The following is a 27305-nucleotide window of genomic DNA, read 5'->3' on the forward strand; positions in this document are numbered from 1 at the left end:
ATTATAGTAAGGCCTAGACTGGCTTGGACAGAAATCAAGAAAAGATAATTACCATTCTTTATTGTGAGTGTTAGAAAAGAATTTTTGAAAAGAAACCCTTGCTAGTAATTTTATTTCCCTTCCATGCCGACAGCTTCCTTGGCTTGAGAGAACAACATTATCCCACTGATTAAACATCAGCACATTTATGTCACTTTAATTGCTGCATCACATCATTGGCCTGGGATTTAGCTCTGGATGGTAGACAACTAAGAGCTGGTGTTGAATTAGACACCTAATTCATTTTTGAAGATAATTGGGAGCTAGTTAATGCAGTCAGTGGAGCCTAACTGAATGTGTCTGTATTAGAGTGAGCAACTTCCTACACTCCTTTTTATTTTTATTTTTATTTATTTATTTATTTTTTTATTCTGCGTGTGTGTGTGTGTGCGTCTGTATGTGCTGGTCACCACTGAGTAATCTAGCTGTCCTGTAGGCATATTGAAACATTCAGATTTAGTGTCTAGATTGAAGCTGTCTACACTTCCTGACATGATTGCACCATGTCTTTTTAAGAAATAAGTTGCTATAAGATATACAAATTGCCTAGTTAGATGTTCTCAAAATATCTATTAATCATGCTGTAACCCAGAAAATACAAATGTAACATATATATTTTATAAAAATGAAAAACTACCTTCTGCCATGTCAAGGCTACCCAGTTGGCTTTTGGTATTTCGAGCAGGAAAGTTTCAAAGTGCACATCTGAGAGCAGAATGTCTTTCTTTCACACCATTACACGCATCAAAGCACCTTTACATAATCAATAGCAGCCAGGTATTACTTCATTTGACACACACTACTCCACCTACGTACAAAGATAATAGATTGCATAACCTAGAGAAATTACAGGCCAACATTAATGTCTTTTACTTACAGGAGAACACCTGCAATTGTAACTGAGTATAAGAGGAAATATGTGGCTAGAGGATTATGAATATTAAACTTTTCTAGTGATCAATCAAAATTTATCATTCTCGTAATGACTCTGTCACACATCATAATGTAATAGTCTGCAGAAAGACTAAAATTCAACTGCATGAATACTTTTTTTTTTTCCATCAGTAGCTCCTCAGTGATGTCATTAATGCTATGTTCATGTAGAAGGGGAGGGACACAGTTGTGGGTTAAGTATAAGATGTGAATTCATGGAGAACTGAGTTTGATGGTTTTGCTCTCAACTGCTGCTATTGTACTTAGGCATGTCCGTCCCACAAGCTGTTTCACAGCTCCTAAGTCTCCCCAAATCAGATGCTTAACAGAATTGTCCTAAGAGGGAAGAGGTAAAAATTCACAGAAAATCTTTAAATGTCCAACAAACTGAGTTAAGGAATAATCAGAAGCTTTAAGAAGGGGGATATCATTTAAGAAGGGGGATATCATTTTAGCTCCTGCTTGCAATCCAAACCCTTCTGCCAGATTTCGGCATTGTGAGTTTAGTGATAGTGAAGCGCTATAAAATGGCAGCCAGAAGCCCTGTTTCATTTACAAGTACAGTATGGACACAGTATATTTCTGACGTAATGGATAGTTATTTGTTTTCTTCTCAGTTTTCCCTCTCACTCATTTACATCTGTTAGAGTCACCTTCTTTGGAGGTGTTCAAGAAATGTGTAGATGCAGCACTGAGGAACATGGCTAATGGGCATAGTGGGTGTGGGTTGCTGACTGGACTGCATGAACTTATTGATCTTTTCCAACACTAACGATTCTGTAATTCTATAAAGGTATCAATATCTTCTGCTGATCCTGAGTTCTGATGCAAAACCAGTTTATCTTTGCCCAATCACAGACTCTCTTCTAACACAAAAACTGTCTTAATTGTTCACTCTTGTGTTTTTCATTGGCACATGCCAACTGTTTCTTTTCATTTTTTATTGTTTTATTTTTTCTCCGTCTGTCAAGCTCTCATTTTTGTTAATGTTGGATAAGACTGAATATAAATTACACATTCTCTGTTACTGAGTCAACTTTTCTTTCCTGTTCCGTGTCTGGCAATGCTTTGACCAGATCATTTTGGAGTGTACAATATTGCCAAGTACAAACTCCGAGGAAAACATATTTTTTAACTTCATGTTCATTAGTGAAGTCACCGTGATGTGTCTCTTAGAAGGTACCATTTAGCGACTTCTGAATGTCCATGCAGAACAAATGTGGGCAGTGGACCCTTACTCTGCCCAGTGAAAAACTGTTAAGTTTCTTCCAGGCTTTTTGCACTGTTTAAATTCATTCTAGCCAAGAAAAATCTGCTCTGGAGTTGACTGTTTCTAAGCAGTGCAGGCACAAGCCACTCAGATCTGCTTGGTTCCAGGGCCCTTGGAATTCAGCAATATATTTGATCCAGAAATTCTGATTGAGCCAGTGTTCTGCTTTAGCAAAAACATTCTGTTTAGTCTCATTTAATGTTTTGATCTTACCACCTGAGCTCAGAAATTCTGAGCTTAAAATAAGAAATAGCTACACAGAGATGTCAGTCAGAACTCACTCTTAGTATCATCACCAAAATATATTAAGTTCCCATTACTTTGTATTAGTGGACAATATGGCAATTTATTCTTGTAACTGAACAAAAATAACAAAGGTCACTGTCTAAACATGGTAAAAAGGAAATATATGGGTGAGATGCCAGGACACAGCATTGGGCCAGAGCCATGGTGTTGTTTCTGTCTTTCCAGTAGCCCATTAAAGAAAAACATATTAAAAATTGCAATTTCAAAGAAACTAAGGGATGGGAAAAACAACAAAGATTAGCAAAAGACTATTTTCCTTGTTGATTTTGTTTTCCTTGTAGATTTGGAAGAAGAAAGCCTGTATTCAGACTGAATGTAGGCATCTAAACTCTGCAGGCAACTTTTATTTAATATTTATTTGATCCAAAGCAATATGTAATTTTAATATAAATATTAGATTGATACATATCGAGATTTGACTGCGCAGTTAATAAAATATTAAGATTTTGTATATGTTTTACACAAACATTTTTATTACTATGGTCTACACAAGGAATAATTCTATTTGCAGAGATAAGTCATGAAAGTCCAGAAAAAACACTTGAAAAACAAAATGCACATGAAGCACAGGAACGTTTATGTCTGAACTATCCACTTTTCCTATCATAACAGAGCAATCTGAACTTTAAAACCCTGAGCCAGAGTTGCATTTCCAGTACAGTACACTTCATATGGGAAAGGATATATGCACTGCTCCAACTGTATGAATAGGGTTTTTTTTAGAAAGCAACGCAGAAAGAAAACAGATGTTAACTGTTGTGGGGGGAAAAAAAAAAAAAGAAAAAAAAAAAGAAAAAAAAAGAAAAAAAAAAAAAGAGATTGGCAGAGAACAGAAACTGAAAATTTATGTTTGAGCATAAAACACCTTTGCCTGTAAATGGCAATAACATTCTAGGAGAAGAAAACTGTCATAAAATGTAAAGCAATGCTCTAGAAGCAACACTGATTCTGTGCTAAAACAGGAGATGAGAACTGTTAATTTGCAACACCATAGAAGATAGAACTATCTGTATTTTGGGGATATTCTGAAAATTCTGCTTATATTTAACAGCATGCTGAAATTTCAGGCTTCTGTTTCATCTACCTTATGGTTACCTACATTTGCTTTTGGACTGTCGAGGACAACATAGAATTACCATAGAAATACCACTCTTATCTCATAAGCTATTTGTCATACTGATTTGCCTTTAGGGAAAAAGCTGTGTTAGTGATTATATGTTCTCTTAAAGGAGGCATCATTTCCCTCCTGAATCCAGTAATTGCTGTTTAATGAAGTTAGAACAGTCATTCTCAGCTAAGATGCCTCACACACCAGATTTTATCTCCCTGTCTCTGCAGACAGAAATTTAACACCAGCCATTCTTTACGTGGCACTTGGAGTGCTGGGTTTCCCTCCCCTCCCCTACATACACTTGCATCTTCCACCTTACTTCTGTAATGAGAGGAGCAGTGATTGATGCAGTGGGATGAGCAGGGGTACCGTAAATCAGGAGGAAGGCACAGAGCGGTGTAGAGAGATGCAATACAAACTAGCCAAGGAAAGCTTTATTTTTTGCTGTATCATGCTGTATCATCATAGAGACAAATGACAGTGTGTAAACAAAATGGGAAGACATAAAGAAATTTATTTATTTATTTATTTATTTTTACTATTTGTAATCTAGCATTATTTGGGAGGAATAATGAAACAGTAAGACATGCTTAAAACCAAATATAGACTTAAGTTGGTTTGAATTTAGTTCCTGAAATTGAATCTTAAAGGGTAAAAGAAGTCCTGTGCCTTAAGCTGGTAAGATACTACACCATGTCAGTAATCTTTGCTTTGTGTTTTATTCTTTGTTCTCTTTTAATTAGGCAGGAAAACATCACTATAATCACAGTATTTGAGTTGTGCATGTCCAGTTTTTAATGCTGTTGAAGCACAAATCTATTTCATTAGGGTGTGTCATGCCTTCATTAATATCTCTGAATTACTATAAGATCTGTGGATCAAACTATTGAAACTATTATCTCTTTTGTACTACGGAAGGTAAGAGAAAACAATCTACATCCAATATACATTACCCACTTCCAATCATGAAATAAGTGCAGTGTTTGGAGTAGCATTTTATAAATACCTTCTGAACAAGTGCCATACCTGCAAACAGCAGCTCCACAGGCAAGAACTATATCTGTCCATTTATGCGAATATTCATATCTGTTGTGCCATCATGCATACTGAGCCATTTCAGTCCTGCAGGGTTGTGGCTCACTTTCTACAAAGTGTATGAGGGAGGAAGGGAATCATGAAACTGTAAAACTTGGGTTGCCTGTATGAAATATATATATATGTGTGTGTATATATATATATATATATATATATTTACATTGCTTGCATCCACTGTGATAAGACAATGAAAAATATGTATGGAAAAATATGTATAAACTACAAGAGGGAAGATTTAGATTACATATAAGGAAAAAGTTTTTTACAGTTATGGTGGTAAGGTATGGACACATATTGCCTGTAGATGTGGATGTCCCAAATTGATTCAAATTGTGCCTGCTCCATACCATCTCACTTTAGAAATGCTTCTTATCATTTGATGTGCGTTGAGATAGCTGATTAGGGATAAAGCTGCAGTCTATCATGAAACTAGTGTTGAATTGCTATTGCGGCAGAACCACTACCCTTTGTGATTTCTGTTGTTCCTAGCTACAACCTGCACCCTGTTTGCCTTTTTTTTCTTCCCCTGAACTTTTCATTGAGCTGAGGCTTTAGAGATTTCTTTGCAATAATTTTTAAATCTTCCATCTGGTCAGTTATATAAGCAAGTTCTACTTCATAGGCTGTTCCTGTCTATATCTTTTTAACTTTTAATAACTCCTGAATAAAATACATGAGTTTCTTATCTGAAACTATGTAATGGTTGGAGCTTTAGATTGGTTAGGCAATAATCTTGGTTCCTTGGTCATTGCTCATATCATTCCACATTCAGTGGGTGTGCAATACAGAATATAATAGTTATTTTCTAATGTGGAAGACAGAATTGATATTCAGAAGTTTTATGTCAATTATGTGTAAAGGACAAAAGTGATATATATATAAATACTTAGCGTGGTCACTCATCTGCAGAAAGGAATCTTATAGTGCTATTCCTTCTTAATTGCTATCTAACTGGTGCTTCTATCATTTTGTGATGGTGCATGATCTGCACAACGTATATATATATACATGTGCCAGCAGGTGTACATGTTCTGACTGCTGTACTACTACAAGTCAAAAGCTGTACAGGTGCAGCAGAACTCCTTCTACAAGCATTTTACATGGAAACTATGAACCATCAGTTTCACGGGAAGGTAAAGAGAAACATGAAGCTATTCAAGAATAATGCTCAAAGACATGTGGGAACAGCAGCAGAGCTGAAAAGCTTTGATTACCTATGTGGATTCCGGATGGCATTAACAAAGAAAGCTGGCTGCCTCCGAGTGGGGTTGGAGAAATGGACAAGTGAGCAGGGAGCTGCCTCGGGCTATTGGAGAGGAAATCCTATTGCCTTTCATGTTTTACTCTGAAGTAAGCCCTGGGAGGTTAGGGGCAGGGGGTGAGGGCAGCACACAGAGGGCGAGGTACACTGGTAAGTGCGTAAGGTTTCATTTTGATTGCAGAGGAGTGCTTAGATTTTTCCACTTCAAAATGTGTGTAGTTTTGTTGCTGTTGTTTTGTTATTGTTGTTGTTGTTGCTTGTTTTCTTTCCTATCCTCAATTTTACTTTCTGCTGTAAAATGTGTTGAAAGCAGAATGAAATCAGAATAGGTGATTACCTTTTAGTTTAATTTAATGAAATATTTTTACCCACTGGATATCTTCTTTGTTTTGTTTTGTTTTGTTTTGTTTCATTTTTGATCATTATTCCCACACCAGAGGTGTGAGATATTTCAAAATATTTAGTTTTCCAAAAAACAAAGAAAAAATTACAGAGCTCTTGCTTTGCTCTTCCCTTTTACATTCACAACAAATAGTAATCTCCTTCATTCTCCTTTCCTGTCCTAACAATATGCCAGTCTTTATAGCACAGCTGCATACTGACTGCAGCATCTTCTTGACCTGTCTGCATGGTCTCTGTCCCTTCCTTGGCTTTTGACAGTTAATTTAGACTAGGCTTTAAGTTACTTTTCCCAGGAATAGTTTTTAGCATAACAACCATTCTTACATTCTTTTAGTCCATCTCCTAATTGTCTGCTAACGATGATAGTTACTGATGAGTTTACTGCTTTGAGATTCCAATTCTGACTGGAGAAACTATTCTTTTCCTTGTGCCCTTTTACACCTCTCAGCACTATGGCAGCAGGTTTTCCAAGCAAACACATCTCTCCTTTCAAATCCTCTCTTCTTCTGTACTTTAACATCAGAGTCTGTTTACAGAATTTCTAAAAACTGATCCTAATTTTTTTTTTTTTTTTCCTCTCATTTGGTATTTTCTATTTCTTGGCTCCTCTGCCACCCCGTTGTACACATTACCTAAACCCACAGCAAATGATCTTAGACTGTCCAGTTCACTACACACATTCTTCTTGACTATCTTTGCTTTAACTTCTCTTTTGATTACATGAACCAAAGAGAGCATTAGATTACCTGTTCTGACTTTGCCATTAAAACCAATAGATAACTCTGTTATCAAGTGTATTTAGCCTGTTTGTATATTTCTTAAAATACTATCTAAAAAGCAAAGGTACCTCTGCATTACTTTGACAGCACTTGCTTTCCAATAAAGAGTCCAAGAGTGGCTTCCAACACTCTACTGAACTTGCACCATTATTAGAAGATATTACAGTAGGGTTGAGTTTTAGCACTGTTTTCTAGCAATTAGCATTAATTTTTCAATTAATTTCCTTGCAATTAGCATTGCATTACGTCACGTTTCTTTTATCACTGCCAGGAAGAAAATGTTCTATAAATCTATTGATTTACTAGGAAAATGGTATCTTCTCTTTCTTTGCTAATTACTTCTGAAAAGGGAAGTAAATTGATGTTATTTACTGCCACATTACCAAAAATACCTTGTAAAGTATTGTGTGAAATTTCCAGGTTGAAAATTTCCAATGCAAACAAATTTGTTACAGAATCATAGAAACATAGTATGGCCTGGGTTGAAACCGACCATCATGATCATCTAGTTTCAACCCTCCTGCTATGTGAAGGGTCACCATTGACTAGACCAGGCTGCCCAGAACCAGATCCAGCCCATGTGGCTGATGAACTAATTTATTTATTTTCCTTTTTATTTTTTTCTTCTTCTTTTTTTCATTTTTGGCACTGACAAACATCTCTTCTCTTAGGTTATCTTAACTTAAATTCCTGCTTCACTTTTAAATAAATGATAAATTTAAAACTTTAAAATGTAAGTATTTCTGTCTAATAGGCACAAATACTAAATGTTTTGAATAATTACAAATTAGAGTAAGAGTGTGGATTCATTAAAACATAAAAGAGGATATGGCTTGTAGCTGGTACCTAAATTTGGCTGCAGACTTCCTCTGTGAAGAGCCCCTGCCTACCTATAGTAGAAAGAGTTCAATGAGGAGGCAGAAACAACTGTCAGGCTACTCTTTTATAGCTGTGTGCATAGCTTGATGCAAAATGCTATTTTTCATTACAGTAGAGATTCTATCTTTCATAGTCAGGAAAATTCAAATTATTGTTTTTTCTTTTCCTTGTTTGCATGACATTCTGATCTTTCTATTGCTTTTCCATCGTGCCTGCCTCTTGGGAAGAGACACAATTTCTCCACTTCTTAGCAGTTGACATGTCTCTACAGTCAGGGATACACTGATTTCACACAGCAGAGCTGTTCAGCTAATTGCATTTTGCAACATGGCATACCACCAACAGAGAATTCCTCTTTGAGAGGGTCATGCACCTTCTCAGGCTAACTAGAGACATGTCTATTAAATGCCCATTTATTTGAAATGATGGAAATAGACATTAGAAACTGAAGAAGACGAAAGAAAAATGATCAACTGTACCAATTGACTTCTCTAGATATTCAAATTGCCCCCAGCTGTGAGAGATCATGTTGCATGGCACAGCAAAAATCAGAGCACACACTAAATTACAGCATTTCACATGTAAGAAGAACACTTTGGAGCTGGAAATCTTCAGTATTCATGCTACTTTTCAAACTGAAATGAAGAATATGTGAGTTAAACCATAGATCTCACCAAGCCAAAATCCTGTCTCTGGCAGTAGGCAGTAAGAGTCAAGATGAATGTGAGAAAGATGCATATGCAGAGGATTATTGTCTTCTCCATTTCTGATTGTCGTTGTCTTAAGTCATCCCAAAACAGAGATCACCCCCAAACTCTGATGTCTGAGAGCTATATGAATTTCTCTAGTCTGTCTTGACTTAGTTATGCTTCTTGCGCTGCTGTGAGTGTCAAAGCAAAGCTATATGTTGAATGAATAAAAATTTCCTTTCGATTGTTCTCAGATCAGATTTCTCTTCATTTCTCTGGTCCAACTCTACTTCCCCTTTTGAAGGAAATAATACAAAGCCATCATCCACTTTCCTTTTCCCACACAGTTCCTGATTTTATTGACTTTTATTGATATTATCCTTTTTCTTCCTCCTCTCATTGCTTTCCACAGACAGGATTTCCTTCCAAGTATTAAATGGATTATAACCACTGTTGCTAATAATTAATTAATTAGTTATCACCTCTTTTGAATTTCATTGCTTCTGTATCCAGCCTAAGGAGTGTACACATATTTCAAAGCTACACTTGTATGGTGTTGTTTTTTTGTTTGTTTGTTTTTTCTTTTTTGGTGTTTGGTTTTTTTTTTGTTTTTTTTGTTTTTTGTTTGTTTGTTTTTTTTCTTGATTTGTTTTGTTTTGTTTCCTAACAGTACCTACTGAACTAACAAAATAGGCTATGAACCTTGGCAATATCATGTGATGCAATAATTATTGGCCACCATTGGATTCACACACAGAGGTCTTCAGAAATGCCCTAATAACAGGAAGGCAATCAGCCTCAATCCACACTCCAGCAGGTCACAGAACACATGCACCTCACTGATTTCAGATTGAATTTTCTGGCATCTAATAAGTCTTGAACATCAAATTAAAATTTTCCTACTGCCAAGACATTAGGGAAATCTCTCTTCTATGCGGATTCCTGGGGGGACAGTAAGCCAAGCTTACATGGAAGCAGCATGACAATTTTGTAGAAAAACAGTCCAATCTCAGCATGAAATCCCCAAGAGACTAAAGTTTGTGAGCTGTGCTATTCACAGCACCAGGTGAAAGTACAATATGAAAACTGTTAAGCTTCTCAGAGTTTGGAATGTCCAACAAAGTGTGGAAATGCAAAAAGAAAAGAAAAAAAAAAATAATGATAAGAAAAGGAAGAAGAAGTAAGAAAATGATTATAAAAATACATGCTTGTCTTCCTCAAGAAATAATGGCTGCATTTATTTTAGCTTATCACAGCCCTGCCTTTATCACCCTCCAATATACTTCTATATTTCTGTAAGGAAAGGTCTGTTGTAGCTCGATCCCACAAGAACAGGGACATTGTAATCCCCCACCAAGCAGGGTGACAATTACAACACTTGCCAAAACTAAAATGAAATACAGTATATATATTTTTTATAACAAATGTAATTAGACGACAGCATTTTTTTTCCTTCCTTCTCTCTTTTTTTTTTCCTATGTGTTTTTCTATCCATATACAGAATTACTGTCTTTTTGTTGAAACCATTTCCAGAAAAACAATTCCAAAAAGTACTCAACTGATTGTATTTTATGGCATTGTGCTTTGAGTTTCCAACACTAATCCACAGATAGAGAAAATTTAACATCCCCAGAGCTTGTATAATTTCAGGGATTTTGTGTAATAGGGGTATCATGAGATGGTCAAACAATGTTTGGACTTAGAACCATAGAATCGTGGAATTGATTTGGAAGGGACCTTTAAAATTCATCTAGTCCAACCTGGGCACCGGATTCTGAGATATGTATGATCTCTGATTTCCAAATATGTAATAATGGTATACTGAGAGAATTCAGATCCCTGCATTTGTTATTTGTGTACCTCATGTATCTCTTTGTCCAACATGAATACTTTCATTAGGTGAATAAGTATTATTCATATCAGACGTATTTTTGTGTTTACAGAGGTAGCTCCAAAAGCAATCCCTCCCATTTATTTCTATGGAAACTAGAGTTAATATAAAGAGTTCAATAACACTGTCTGACAGAGCAAACTCCCAGCTACAAAACACTGTTTTTCAACGTAGTCTCCGCCATTAGCAATGTGATTTTGCCAGCAATTAATGAGAGCCTGATTGCCTACTCATAAAAATCTGCACCAGCACAGGTGACACAGTGTTGCCACTGCTGAAATGCACCACCAACCACCTCACTGTATTCACATCCTCTCTTCAGTCTCCCTAAATGTTCAGCAAGCGTTGATGGGTGTTGATGGGTGTTTATTTGTTTTTGATTTTCTTAAATAAATTATTTTTTCCTCATGGAGGAATTCAGTTACACACCTTTGCTTCATCTGAAATTTCCATGTCAGACCCTATTTTGTCAGGCTTCTGCCATCTGTCACACAGTAACAAAAAGTAATGGGATATTGGAGTGAAGGTTTAACCTCTACTATCATGCTATAAACATTTGCCTCAGGTGTCACGGGTTGATATAATAAAATAGGAGGCATTATTTTTGGAGCAGCCCACATAAATATGTGTGTGTATATAGAGAGATATGCATTAGAAAAAAATATGTGTGTTAGCATTTCCAGATGGGAACTAAAAGAATGACATTTCTATATGAGTTAGGACATTTGTCAGCTACACACCAAAAAATCTTGTTCTGACCTATTCTCTTCTAAAGGACACAGTTAAAATTTAGCTCAATGTCACTGAGGTGCTACACTGTTTATCAGTGCTCACAAAAAAAAAAAAAAAAAAAAAAAAAGAGAAATTACAGTAACACATTTATGAGAACAGCAGATTTTTCTGGCGGAAAATGAAGATGTTAAAAGATCTCACATTGTCCAAGATCAGATGACAGGTTAATTAGAACAATTAATAAACTGACAAAGTATCAGGTCCCAGATGAATTAGACTGTAGTTATAAAGAAGGAGAAAATAGGAAAGCTCTTTGGCAAAGATCTGTAAGGCTCACTATGGGTATGGAGAGATGAAGAGAGCCAATAACGGAACTCCTCCATTACAGTTACAAAACAACATGAATCTTGAAATAAGCTATGAGCATGGTCTTAGAATATGAAGCATTCCTTCCCTTCCAGTCTCCCTCAGATGTTTAGAAATGGCAGATGACCCAGAATTAAGAGGAAAAAAATAGTAAAAATGACAGCAGTTCAAAATGATTATCTGTGCACTGTGGTTTAAATGATATTTGTGCACTGTGGTTTAAATGCACTCTAAATTCAAAATTTTTTGCTAGGATTTTGCAGGAGGAACAGACTGCACAAAAAAAAAAAAAAAAGGCCAAGATGATGAAAATAAATTAGGGCAGATCTCTGTCTTGTAACAGAGCCTGCAAAACCAAATAACACTGCAGATTAAAACATACTCTGTTTTGATATTTGAATTGATTTTCATATTCATTTGTGACACTGACTGTCTAATTTGCCCTGGTAGTCTCCATTACCCTAGTCTTTATACAGTTAAAAATGTCTTTATCCATTACAAAAACATTGAGAAGTACAGACATTTGTATCTGACAGATCATCCATAGTGGACAAAGAACTGAAGTACAAAAGAACAGACACATAAATCTTTGGAGGTGCTCCTATGCTTGATATTCTTTGAAAAGAAGATCCAGCCCTAAGTTAAATGTTCTAAGCAAAAACAAAACTACATCCAAGAAGCCAGTTTAAGCTAATAGTTCAGAATGATTCATCTATGTGCTTAGGGGATAAAAATCCTGGGATATGCATGCTTTCTGAAAAGGTTCCTTTATAGATAAATTTAGACGTTCAGAGGACAGCAAAGCCTTGGATGGCTTGAGATTCATGTAGTTGAATCATCTCTCCATCCCAAGGAGTTGTTCTGCTATCTTCATCTGCAAGTAAATTATAGTCATGGTCACAGCAATCACATTCCAAGTAACCATTACTCTAGATAGTGTCCAATAATTTGTGCTTCATCAATTACCATTTATTATTTTCATTTAGCTTTGCATAAATTGTTGTCTCTGGTCCTAGGAGTCAAGGCTTTATCTTGAGCATCGCAAGACACTAAGATTAAAGCATTAATGACTGCGCCTTGATGTTGTTCACTGATACCACCTTTTGCATTGCATTGGCATAATTTTAATTTCTGTTTTATCACTTAGTTTCAATAGTTGTTCAACTGTTCAGCTAGCAAATAGCTGTCCCATTTCATTCAAGTAAAGGTTCTTTTCCTACAATAAACTAAAGCAGTTTCTGCTTATCTCTTAGAGTCATTCAGATTCAGCCAACTACTTTCAAGTACCTGTGTGATTTCTGCGGATAAGAGTCTACCTGTACTATAGATGTTTAAGTTATCATTTCAGCCAATGGAGAGGCAGTTAATAGAACAGAAGATACATAGTTCAGTTATCTAAGCGCAGGTATAGATACCTTTTCTGATGTTGAAATCATTTGCCTGCCACAGGGTGTAATGGGAGATAGCCTCAAGCCTCGCAAATGCTTCTACATTCCTATGTTGTAGCAACCAAACTGAGCATTTAAATATTCAGGATGTGATTCTGTTTGGACTGTGCATTAGAAGGAGATGAATGCCATCTCCTCAAAAGGCATTTCTTTGATCTTCACTATATATATGATCTTAGATATCTTATCTATACGTAAATGCTGCACATGGACAAATGCTTTTGGGTATCTGTGTATGTGGGTGAATTTCATGTACAGTTTTCAAAGCAACATGATTCTTTTGATTTAAGCAAAATCAAATATTAATATACTTATAAACACCAGGAAGCACTGGAACCCAGGGAGGTTGTGGAGTCTCCTTCTTGGAGATCTCCAAAAGCCACGTGGACACAGTGCTAAACACCCTGTTCAGGGTGTCCCTGCTAGAGCAGGGATTGGGCCAGACAGACCCACAGGTCCCTTCCAATCTCAAACATTTTGTGATTCTGATATTCTGTGATTCCCTACTGCTTTATCTCCCTCAGCTCTACAGATGTACATATTTCCATATGCTAAGCATCCGTGTGAAAATAAGATACATGTTATAGCAACCTTTGTACATTTGGCTTCTAGAGGAAGCATGATCTGTAGGAAAGAACATCCCAAAAGCGTCTGTAACACCAAATGTTTCTATGTATTTCTATGTATTGTAACACCAATATGTTTCTACCCATAGTATATGTAATTTTCCCAAGATTAGCCTTCAGTGCCAGAGACTATTTTTTTAAGTTTATTCACTCCTGTGTTCAGTCTCACTGGTCTGCTGTTTTGGGTTCTCTTCTCTCTCACTCAACAGATTACCTTAATGATGGATCCTAAAAGTTAGCATACAGTGTAATTAAACAGCATCTTAGTAAATGTTTTGCTGTTTTGTTGAATTAGAATCGTCTGTGGTGAGGAAATGGACTAAATTGTGCAGCAAAGAGTCGATCCTTTGAGAACGCAAGCCTTAACAAATGCATTGTACTTTTCTGCCCATCAGCTACTCCTGAAACTTCTTCAGCTGATCTCAGACCCTCAGATAGCTTATTTAGAAAACAGATCATTTGGAAACATAAACTGGCATAGAGAGAGTCCTTCTGAATAAAGTGCTGATGACTAGTCATTGGATCTGCCACAAAAATGGATTTTACATAAGGAACTATGAAACAGGGATGCACATTTCTATGTAAGTTATTGGAAACCACCAGGATGCTAGGTTTGACCTACAAAAACTCAGACAGGTCAATGACAGCTGATAAATCATCTCCTCTGTGTCATGGCAAACTGAACAAAAGAATTCAACCTAGATCTTCCACACTGTGGGGAAAATAAATAAATAAATAAATAAATAAATAGGGAGCAGATGTCAAGGATTTTCTACAAGATGCTTCCATTATAGATTTTGACTTTCCAGGTTGCATTTTCAACCTTGCAAAAAAGAAACATTTCTCTTTTTTTTTCATTTTTTTTTTTTTTTTCATTTTGACCTTTTAAGGCTGAGGAAGTTTTCTAGTCCTTTGCAGATTTTATTTTATTTTATTTTATTTTATTTTATTTTATTTTATTTTATTTTATTTTATTTTATTTTATTTTATTTTATTTTTTTCATTTAAGCAATAGATTTTCACAGCACAAGACAGATGGTGGTAATTTTTCACTAAGTTATTTGTATCAATGTTTTCCTCTTACTGTGCAAAAGTCACTCCCTTGTGATGATGGGTAAATCCAGAGCTTGTCTCTATTGGAAGTAATTTGCCTTCCTCCACCACTGGCTCTGTACAGATGTCATGACAATGAGCCTTTCACAGGATGGGGCTTTATCAGAATCCATAAAGCAACAAACAGGTGTGACACAAAGCACAAAGAAGCAGACAGAGCTATCCCTGTACAGCATTCTGCAGTGACACACCTATCTCTGCTTCTTCAAGTAAACATATTGACTTTTGAATCACCTTGTCACCCTATCTGTCCCTTTTGATGGTTGTCTAGCAACTCTGTCCTTACAAAATCCTATGCTGTGAGCCCCCTAGGGCAACAGTCGGCTTTGTCTCACTTGCTTGTACAGAGATGCACAATGAGGCTCTAAAGCTTTGTACTACTTTCTAGGTGTTAGGAGAGTAATAATAAATAATATTAAAAGCCATAAGAGCTGCAATACAACTGGCATTTATATGGCTTAGCTTGATGCACAGCTAACAAATGATTTATGCTTTTAAATATATATGTATATAAATATCAACAATAAATAAGATGAAGCTGCAACTGGGGAAAAAAACCCCAACTCTTTTAGCTTTTAATTTTATGATACTTTTACTTATCTTTCTCTTGCATAAGGGATATGAATAGATTTGAGTTGCAAATTCTGGGCAGTTGATCTGTCTTCAATGACAGTTTTGCTATAATTCTCCTAATTTCAAGCTTCTGCTTGAAAAGGTAACAGCAAATGACATCCAGGACATTTTTGCAGTCATCGGCAGCTGACTCAGTTGATTAGTTTTCACAGATTTAAGTTTTGTGCACAGTCAATCCTCTTGGAAAAAGGCTGCTTTCCCATATTAAATGGTTGGCATAAGCACCAAATCCTGATTTGAAAATAAGAATAAAACTTAGGGTTTTAACAGTACATATTATCACTCCAACCCCAGATCTCAAGAGAGAGCTTTCTTCCATTAACAAGGTCCCACAAGTAGTTGAAAACAAACAAGGATGCTTGTTTACTTATTTGAAAATCACATATATGTGGGTCAGGAAAGGTTTGTAGATTAAGAAATGATAGAATGCAGAGGACTGACTTCTCACAAGTAATACAAATTACTTCTGACTCACACATTAGATATGGTAAACCATATTGTTGTCAGCTCATACAGTTCATTCCTCGCTATTTTTAATAGTGTTAGTCAACAGGAATTTCCTGCGCAAGAATCAACAAATAGCACATAAGTCATATTTGCATTATAAAGAGTTTGTTGGGTTGACCTGGTATCATCATGAATCTACTGAGTTGGTTCAAATTGAAAAATAAAATAAAAGATAAAAAGACAAGCAGACATTGTGAAATTAGTGTAATCTTTGGAGGAGTTGAGACTGTTTAGTCTAGAGACAAGAATGCTGAAAGAAGACAGAATAATCATTTCCAAACATGCAGAAGAGACTTTCAAAGAGAAAAGGAATACAACAACTTTATTTTGTTAATTATTTTTTTTATTTTATTTTTTATTTTTTGCCTGAAGGGAACAGAGCAGAGAGCAAGAAGCAAAGGCTTAAATCACATCAGAAAATTCTGGCAGAACTCTAAGCAAAAAGCAAAACACAGGACTGGTTTAGTAGGCTGTGGCATCCCTCTCAGGCTTAAAGAAAGCCCCAAAATTCTGTAGGGAATATTTTCTGCATTCTTTCTTTATGTTATCAAGGAAATATTTCCTTTTTCCTTTTCTTTCCCCTTTTCTCCCCCCTTTCCATCACCCTTCCCTTCTCTAAGTGACACTGTTGAAGCACAGGGGTTGGATCAGATGACCTCTAGAGGGGCCTTCTAACTTCAGCCAAGGTCAGGCTTGATGTGGCTCTGAAAACCTGATGGAACTGTAGGATGTCCCTGTTCATTACTGAGGAACTGGACTGGATGATCTTTAAGGGTCACTTCCAGCTCAAACAATTCTACAAATCATTCTATAAGTTCACATTAACCAAGTTTTTGCAGGAAGGTACTATGCTGTGAAACACTGATCAAATCCCCGGATTTGTTTTTGTTTGTAACTTAGCAAGCTACATACAGAAATCAAAGCACTTGACCCTATAGGTATTCCAAAGTCTTACCCAACAATGACAGACCCTGGGTAAATAACTGTAGTTGTACCAAAGAATAGAAAAAATGAACCATAGCTATGGCTTTTATCATTGCTGCTGCTGTCATTTCACAAAAGTTGAATGCATTTGTGTTCTCCCTTTGTCGTTCCCTTTTTTGATTAAAATTCAGAAGTAAGGGAAGATAAAAAAGGGTGGTAAGAAGTGTTTGCAGTAGCTTGACTTTCTGAAATACAGGATTTTCCTTGCTAAAATCACAACAATTCTGCTGACAACACTGGTAAAGGACTTTCTCATCCTTTTGTTGAGACGCCCAGACTAATGTCTTCTGGCATTATGCTGTTGTCAGATTTGCTGATTGAGGACAGACAGCCTGTCCCCTGGGAATGAAAGCCACAGTCACACATTTTTGTTGAGATACCTTATACACACTTAAAGCTCTGCTATCCCTGAAGTCTCTTCTGGTTGGTTGTTTATTTGTTGGTTTGTTTTGTTTGTCATTTTTCATTTAAATTTCAACATCCCAAGTCTTTGAAAATAAGGACAGTCTCACATGACAGACCTTTTAAAGTTAATTCACTTAAGTAGATTCATTTGCATTTTAAAATAGGGTGTAGGAGGATGTAATTTAAGAAAGAATTCTTAGTTAAATGTGCCCCATCTCAACGATTTGATCGACTGCTATGTGACCATTTCCTACTTCATTGTGACTCTTCTATGAAAATAAACAAAATCAAGATCATTATTTTGACTGGAGGTTAAACTGTGTGGCTGTATTCCGGCAAGTACAAATAATAATAAAAATTATTCAAAAAATTGATTTTTTTTTAATTGTTCTGCACTTCTCATCCTTTCTTAATTGAGTTACACAGCCATGATTTGATGACTGGCATGATAGTGCCTTCTTGTGACATTTTAACTTGGACAGGAGTGTATAGGTAGTTTGCACAAATGTAGTTTCATGTAGTCATGTGTAGGAACATTAGCTTTTTACTTTAAGTTTTAAAATGAATATGTTCAGCTGGCAACAGCTATAAGACAGAGGGGAATGGAAGTCTGCTATACATATCTAAACTCAAGGAATGTTTTCAGAGAATCACAAAATCATAGAATTACTCAAGTTGGAAAAGACCTCAAGGCCATCAAGTCCAACTGCAGCCTAGCCTAACAGTTTTGATGAAATTTTTAAGGATTTATGTAATATTTTGATTATGTTAAAGCCATCCTCCAAACTGTGTAGAAAGCATCACTATGGGAGAAGTCACAGCATGTTTCAGGCCATGAAATCAATAGCATTGCAGTGACATCCGTACCTTTATCAGTGTACATTGATATGAGCTGGATAATTTACAGACATGATTAAATACATTGCAACTACTTCAAACATTCAGAATTTCAATTTTTGAACCATCACCAGAAGATTAAGTGCTTGACTCCTAATAAGAGAGTACTTTGCAACATTTTGCAGGAAGTCATGCTTGGACTATTTGAATTCTGTTGTGTTTAACAAGGTTTAGACAATTCATTTACTCTCAGAATTGTAAAATGTATACAATGTCATTTTTACTGTAATTGTCTTCCATAATTTTGCTCAGTATTTTATTTTTATTGGAATGTTCATTGAAAATGGAGCCATTAAATGTAGTGTAAACATTTCTGAATTGAGATGTTAACATTTAAAAATTGCCTCATTTCTTCTTAATGTGTTTTGCTGTTTTCCTTGCCTAATTATCATTCTTTTCAATATTTATGTTAACATGACCTTTCTCTGACTGAATAGCTGTAACTGCTTCTCAAGTACTTATAACATCATGATTTTTAAATTAAATTACGTTGTTGTAGAAGAGATTGCACAGAATAGTGGAAAAAAGAACAAGTTAGTTCCAAAAATCTGAAAGTAGTAATAATGTTTATTGGTTCACTCATCCAATTGATGCAACTGTACTGGAGGAAGTATGACTTTGTTTCTTGTTCATGATTAGAAACATTCTAGTAGATGTAATGCTAGTCAAAAATGTCACATTGACTAGCAGTGGAAGTTTGTTTAATGTTGTAAAATGTTTATTACTTTTATTTATTATACCTTCATCCTGCTGACAGAATTCAAGTTTCACCATGGATTCTATTTGCCCATGAGAACAGATCACAGCAATACAGGCAGTAAGATTTGGCTCAGCATCTTGAGTTTTCAGGTCAATGTAATACCATAGCTAAAGCCTACACTTTTGAAATCTGTGAGGTCTGAGGGTGCAACATATGCAATAATAAGCAAATGCAGAATTCTTTTCTAAACACTGGGGTTTGTTTACTTTGATTTTCTGCACGTCCTTCTGTTCAGCTTATACAGAATTTATGAGTAAGAATCAGAGTATCAGCTCAGTTTCTCTATGAAAACTTCTGTTGTATACCCAGCTTCCCAAATGCTTTCTTTCTCTGCCTGGAAAATGTGGTGAGTTTTCCCCTAGCTTTCCTTTCTCTTCATTCTTTTGGAGCTGACTGCATGTAAGAACACAATGAACTAAAGGACAGGAATGATATAAATCAAGAGATAAGGAAAAAAAAAAAAAGTATAATTAAATGAGGTATAGAACATTTTAAGTTTTTAAAATTGGAAGATATTAACAAAATTAAAGAGTGTATAAGACTGAATGAAAACAATGCACGTTAAAAGACTGTAGAAAAAGGGACATTTATGACTCCTGAGAAACAGAAACAGAAAAAGGAAAACTGGGTAGACTTCAGCTGTCACTAATCAACAAAATGTTAATGTAGGTGTATTACTCTTTAAACCTGCTTGAGATAAAAATGCCAAATAGAAATAATAGACCTGCTCATTCAGTTAACAAGTTCAAACAAGTGAGTTCACAAACACTGCACAGCATAAAATTATGTTGAGCTTCCTTCAAGTTCTCTCTTCAAGGATGAGTTGAATAAGGATGTTCTAGAATCATGTGGGAACTGGCTGAGGGAACTGGGATGGTTCAGTTGAGAGGAGGCTCAGAGGAGACTTCATCACTCTCTGCAACTCCCTGGAAGGAGGATGAAGTCCAGTGACAGGACGAAAGGTGATGACCTTAAGCTGTGTCAGGAGTTGTTCAGGTTGGATACTGGGAAAAAGCTCTCCTCAGAAAGAGTGATAAGAATTGGAACAGGCTGCCCAGGGAGATGGTGGAATCACTGTCCCTGGAGGCATTCAAGAACTGTGAAGGTGCGGCACTAAGAGCAATGTTCAGTGAGCATGGTGGGGATGAGCTGATGGTTCCACTAGATATTCTTGGCTGTCCTTTCCAACCTTAATGATTCTCTGCTTGGGGATGTTTTCAAATCATACTTTCTTCAGAGCTGTCTTGGACTGAGTTCTTTGATAGAATTGGGTTTCTCAATGAGGTTAATTTTTCTCTGCACATGAAACGCATACCCTTTCCTTCTGTGTGACTTCCTCTTCCTTTTTGAGAATTAGGCAATAACGAGACATTAGGTTCAAGATGAAGCAAGAGAGAGCAGTATTTCAAGGCAAGCTGCTGTAAATGACTTGTGTGCCCTGCTCAATTGCAGACTATCAGCATGAAAAAAGATAACACAGAATGAACTTGTCCCGACAAGCAGATCTCTGATTGCCTAAAGTCAGTAACACTAATGCAGTTTATCCACATTTCCATTCTCCTTTTCACACTTGGCCAGATAAGCAGTAAACACATGGTTTCCATAGAGGATGTACTAATGGCTGGGAAAACAGGGGAGCTCAATCCAAAGCCCTGCACCTTGTAGGTGAGCAGCTAGAGTTAAACAAGGCAGGGTCATAGCTGAGAGCTTTGGAAAAGCAGCGCAAAAAGAGGAGAAGGAAAAAATATATAGAGAAAGGGAGAATGCAATCATCTTTTTATGGGAAAAAATGTCAAACTGTCATGTTAGTCTCTGCCGGGACTCTAAGTGCTAACGGTTGCCGGGGCAACTGTTGTGCCAAGCCTCTGTACTTATGTATTTTTTCCATTGATAATTGCTAATGTGAACAAGTGCTGGCTTGCACTTTACACCTGCCTGGCTTGTAAGTCTACCTTAATTGGATGTGCCAAGATCGAGGAAAAAGTAATCTGCCCTTTCAAGACAAGTGACAGGTAGATGAAGTGTTGCTTAGGCCTTTACTGTAACAATTTTGCTGACAAAATTAAAATGAATTGTTTCCCTTAGCGCACATATACTGTCTTTGCTTACCAAATTGAGAGTTTAGGATTCAAGGTTCATTTTAGGAAATTATGCTGTAAAGTTTTTTGGGAAGATCTTGCTGCTGTGGGGTGAAGTCTCCCTTTTACCCGCAGTGTTCAAAGTAAATTGCTGCAGCATGTTTCATTTTATATGAACATATGAAGGCAGTCTTTCAGAATGAAAGAGAGAAACGAGTAAAAGGAAACAAATATTGCTACATAACTGTATATATTTAATTTGTAGATGATTGTTAAAATACTGTGATTCTGTAAAGAAATGTCCTATGGGATGAAAATGTGTTAAATTTTTGGGCTGATAGCTCGTACCACAACCATAGAAGTGATGAGAGATCTTGTAGTAGTCAGTGTTTGAATGTCATACTCGAGATATTTCGTATAATCATATAATCATATAATTGCTTGATTTGGAAGGGACACCCACAGCTCTGTCAGGTGCTCAGAGCCCCGTCTAGCCTGACCTTGAATGTCTCCAGGGCCACCACATTTCGAGGTGACCTGTGCCAGTGCATTGCTGCCCTTAATGTTAAAACCTCTTTCCTTACATCCAATCTAAATCTCCTCTGAATGAAAGAAATATCAGAATCTCAAAACTCTCACAGAATGAATTCTCCATTAAAAATAACCAAAACAAAAACAAAACAAAACAAAACAAAACAAAAGACTTGAGAAGCCCAAGGGATTTATTTTAAGCTGCTTTACAAAATTCTATGATGAGGGTCTATTTCTTTACTGAATCTTATAACACTGTCATGCAAACTGTAGAAAAGTTCTAAAGTTTTGTGGGACCTTTTATTTGTTTACTGAATTTATATTTCTGGTCTTAAAGAGATTACGGAGTTTCTATGTTCAGCTTGCATTTGATTCTCAGTGCTGTGTCAGGCCTGGCTTGTTCAACTTCTGACTGTATTCACTCTGTGTAACTCTGCATTTCTTTGATGTTGATTTCCCAGTGCTCTTAAATGAAGTTAACTGAAAGCAATATGCCAGAGAGAATTAACATATGAATAATACATAGTGCTTATTTTAGCACCTTTCATCAAAAGACCTCAAAGAACAGTACAAAAGATATGGGAGATTACCTTATGCCCATTTTATGAAGGAAGAAGAGGAAGTGTGTTGATATTTTAATATTTATCTTACACTTCATCATCAGTGAGGGTAGTAATAGGAGAAAAAACATCCTGCCTGACAAAAAGATTACCCCACAAGCTATCAGATCTACTGGTAATTTTGATTGTATAATCAGTCTTCCTTTTTGAGTAATAGCTGAGGTTTCAAATGTGTCTGTTCTTGTGGGGTTGACTGAGGATTAAAAGACTGCAAGTGTAAGGCAGAGCACAACTTGCCAAGCTGTTTGGTAAGATAATAGCATTAAAAATGAAATTAACAAAATCCAAAATCTATTCTCTTGTCCTTCATAAAGCACTGTAAATCCTAGATAGTGATTTCATGTCTGGAAACAGTGATCTCATAGGGATATTTTTTTGCTAAGATGGACTAAGAGCATAAAAGAGCCTACTGAAACTGCACAGGAGAGAAGGGGATTTATAACACCTTATTTAGGATTCTTTTAATCCATGTTTTCAGTGGTATTCATTTACTAATGTAATTCCCCCATTACTCATGGGACTAACTTTTGTCCTTACATTTCTGTCTGGTCACACTTGCATAGAGATAAGGGAAGCTGGAGTACACAGCAATAATTGTGGTTTTTAGAGTAGATAAACCCCAACCTGAAATAAGGCATTAGCTGTATGCACATGTATTAGTAGTTGCAGCATGCAGAAATCTCTGATTTCACACTACCGGTTATTAATGCTGGTTGAGATTTAGGGAGTCTATCAAAGTTTACCAAGGTATGAAGTAGATGGTTGTTTTGTTTTGTTGTTTTTTGTTTTTTGTTGTTGATGTTGTTGTTTTCACTTATTAATGTTAAACTAAAGAACTTCCATGTAGTGCGGGCAGTGTGAGAAGGAACTAAGAGCAAGTCAAAAGAAAAAATACTGTCACAGTAATAGAAATTAAAGAGAATACGTAAAGGTAGAAAGTAAAGAATACTCCCTAGATTTTTGGATCATGTTGGTCATTCAAATGGAAACTGGAGTAGATTCACTGAAATCAGTGATGAAGAAAAGTGTGATTGTATCCTTTCGATGCAGAACTCAGTGGCTTTGGCTTAATAAAATGCATCTTCCTCTTAGCTAAGCTCCCTAACTACCAGTATGTTCAGCTGGAGCCATACTGAATGCAAAGTTATTTTATTTAAATTAACTTCTTTTAAATTTGGAGTTTTTCATTAACGTGTAAAGAGATGAGAGCTCAAAATCATGAAAACAGTAATTCAAAACAACTCAGATGATAAGCTGTAACTCATTAAATCATCATAACTTCATCACGCTCATACGTGTGTGTTCATGTCCTTGCTCTTACCTACGATTTGCATTAGGACAAAACAAACACTTTTCATGAAATTGGTTTTCTTGCTTACACATTTTCCTAAATGTTTCACTGCATCTATTTAGTAATGAATAAAAGAATTCAAGTCAGTATCAGTATCACAGTCTCGTGTGGGTTGGAAGGGACCTTAGAGATCATCGAGTCCAACCCCCGGGATTCGAGCCCCTGTGTAGCAAAGTGGCACTTCTACCACTTGCGCCACAGAGGGGATTCGAACCCGGGCCCTCCAGTGTTGCAACACGGCATTCCTACCACTGTGCCACGGGGGCACACACAACCATGTAAGTGCTTGTATAAAGTCCAGCGTCCAGAAGAAAGAGGACGTATAGATATGCAATATCATACTGGTGGTATTTTAACATATGTAAGTCGGTATTCATATGTGCAGTATAAAAGAAATCATAAAAAAAGCTTCAAACAAATAAAATTTTACCAGATAAATTCACAAACTGAAGAATATAGATAGATAGATAGATAGATAGAGATATATATTATGTATTATATATTATATATATATATAGACAGATGTGTTTATGGTCCTCTTCATCTCTGTAGGCCTAGAGCCAGCAAGGGATTACCTGTTGACTTATGTTGTAGATATTTGTCCAGTAGAGAAGGGGGACAGATAATTAATCATGTTCCATCTTCCTTTGCATTCATATAAATTTTCAAAATAATCAGGGAACATAGTGTGTCATATTTTCTGTATACATACAATCTCCTGTAATGGTTTGTCCCTGTTCGTTGCAGGGGACTTGGAGTAGATGACCTTCAAGGGTCCTTTCTGTGTTTCTATTATTCTGTGGCCTAAAAGTTTGTGAAGTTTGTGTGTATGTATGTGTTAAATTTCCATTCTCAGATGTATGGAGTATCTTTGCTGTCTTGATGGGAAATCAGATTGATAGAAAGACTAAACAATCATATTTCAAGATATAATTTTTAATGCATCCATGTATATAGGGACCAGGTTTTTCCTCTGAGTAAGCCAATGTTTCAGCCAAAGAAGGGGGACTCACAGATCTTATTATGGTACAAATATATTCATGCATATTATAGTGAAACATAGTATATATTTTTAAATATATATACAAAATCTTTGTAAGAAAAACAATTAAGAAGATCCAACATGTAAATCAAAGACATAAGAAGAAGATTACTTGCTAACAACTGTTAGAATAAGTGACACAAGATAGGCTTTCATTCATGTTGCATCATCTGCCCACAGTAAAACTCACTAAATGATTCACGTGACTATAATCTCCTCATAGAACATATAATTTAACTCTTCTTTTTCTAGCATTGAGCACGACTTCAGCATTACTTTCTAATCACAGAGTAATAGAAGAAAAGCATAGTTTTGGAAATTATGGGTCATTCATTTTTTTCTCTTTCTGTGTATTGCAGGTTGGATATATCTCTTGGCTCAAAGAAATGGTTTGTTCTCTGTTTCTGAGATACTGGTGAAAGGCTGTAATTAAGGTAAGAATGTGATAACATGAAATTTTGTGCAATTTATTAGTCTTGCAACCTTATCCTGCTTGAAAAGTGGTGATTAAAATTCTGTGCTTATTTATTTGTTTATTTATTTGTATTCAATTTAAAAACTCACGTTTGTTCATTATATTTTCAACACCATAAGGATTTTGTTGTTACAGCAGCTTATTTAGCTTTAACAACACTTGTGGGCTTTTTTTTTTTTTTGTTTGTTTGTTGGTTGTCAGAGATGCCATCACAGATTTAAATTTTAGCAGCCTGTGGGAAGAGATTGCATTTCTACAGAAAGCAATTCTTTTTGGAAAGAAATTCACCCTGGAGGAATTGTAACAACTCAGGCCCTAACTGTGGAGTTTGAGCACTCTACACTTGGCATAAAATTTGAAAATCAGCTATATAACATAGGACCTTTAATTCAAAGTAAATAAGACTTCTTAGGGGATTTAAGGGATTTACAAGGTTTTGATTCCCTTTTGTCCACACCCTCCACCCCTGCTAAAAAATAATTTAAGGATTGATCTCTAGGTTACGTTATTTTCCACTGAGATGCCTTTTCTTATACATCTTGGATTTGAATAGCTAATGTTCTTGTATTGAGATAAAATTGTACACTTCTTTCTGAAGGCACAGAATCATAAGCTTAAAGTTGCATCATTTTAAAGAAGAATAGTGAACAAATACGAACAAACCCCAGCAGGAACTGATCTATCTGTTCTTTGCAAGTACTTTTGTGAATCCCTGCTCTAAGCAAAGAATCAATTCAAATCTTTAAATCTAAGATAAGCACAGAGTTTGTGGTAGTCCAGTACTTGGGAAAAAATGGATTTACCAACCTCTTCTGTTGTGGGTGGCAGGATTATCACCAGTGAATACAGCATGGAGTCATTCTAAATGTGGAAGTCATCACATCTGTAGGTTGCAAGGTGTTGCTATGAGGAAAAAACAAAACAAAACAAAACAAAGCAAAACAAAACAAATCAGAAAGAAATGTGAAAGAGGATAACACATAATTGTACATACACATAATTAAAAATTCAGTACTCTTTTCTGAACAAAAGGAGATAGCAAGGATTTGACCAAATTTTCACAGATGATTTGTCCCCTAGGAATAGGAAATTGTCTGTTTTCAAGCAAATCTTGTAGATTTAATATTTTCTGCAGCATAATTAATGAGCACTGTGTTTTGATGGCTGCTGTTATCTGAAATAACCTACTCCAGGTAGTGCTGGCATGCTTATCACTGCTAAATTTATCAATGTCCAGTCACACATTCATTAAGCTTTTGGCTTTGGCATACAGCAACAACGCTTTTGTAAAAGTTTGGCCAAGAAGACTGTAATGACTGTTCAATTACACACTGCTACATTTAAACGCATGCAAATATGTTTGAATGTGAGCAGTACACATTCTATATATAGTCTCTGAGTTGTGATTTATATTGAAAAGATTGCAGATCACAGTAAGTTGTAGGCAAACTTTTTTTTTTTTTTTTTCTGTATTTAATTGCAAATTAAATCCTCAGTAATGCAGTAGAAGTGTTTTGATGGTGTCCTTTGAATATTCTGTTTGGATGGTGAAAGAACTTTGTCAAGGAGCATGTTATATTTTAAAAAAAAGTGATTCCAAATATAAAGCATAATTTCCTGATTCTAATACAAAACAGCAATCTTAATGAATGCACTTCTGTTATTTTATTATGTTATTGTACTTAATTGTGTTGGTCACGTTTCATTAAATCTTGACTTGTAACCAGTTGTGATTGATGTAATTTGACAAATTACATCCAAGATCAAATCCAAGCCTCTGCCTACATTTCAGACGATGTGTCTACATTCCTCTGAGTGAGCAAAAGATCACTCCTTCTTGAACTAAACCTGTGTCTCCTGAATTATCTCTTAGCAGGACTATGATATCTGATAATTCAGGTGTACTGTGTAACTGGAAATGAGTTTTTGAGCGTGAATGAATCAGACTATTTCACTGCTTGATTTTTTATGTTCAATATAAAATCTTTATTCTAACGCACTATCAACTTATCGTACTTCTATTACTAAGACTAAGCACTGACTTAAATCCACCATTTTTAAAATACAGCAGTTTATTTCTGC

At 35.9% G+C, this 27305-nt stretch overlaps 1 protein-coding gene across 2 annotated transcripts in view; it reads left to right on the forward strand.

Annotated features, from left to right (window-relative positions):
- Positions 1-27305, forward strand: part of TENM4 (teneurin transmembrane protein 4) — a 1507827-nt gene that overhangs the window by 565848 nt on the left and 914674 nt on the right. For both annotated transcript variants that reach the window (XM_085509480.1, XM_032442260.2), the window contains exon 5: positions 25108-25182. The gene's annotated coding sequence lies outside the window, so the exon portion shown is untranslated. The remainder of the gene's footprint in view (positions 1-25107; positions 25183-27305) is intronic.

This window comes from Coturnix japonica, chromosome 1 (assembly GCF_054131305.1).
Source record: "Coturnix japonica strain WE chromosome 1, WE-NBRP24, whole genome shotgun sequence".
In the NCBI taxonomy this organism is placed as follows: Eukaryota; Metazoa; Chordata; class Aves; order Galliformes; family Phasianidae; genus Coturnix; species Coturnix japonica.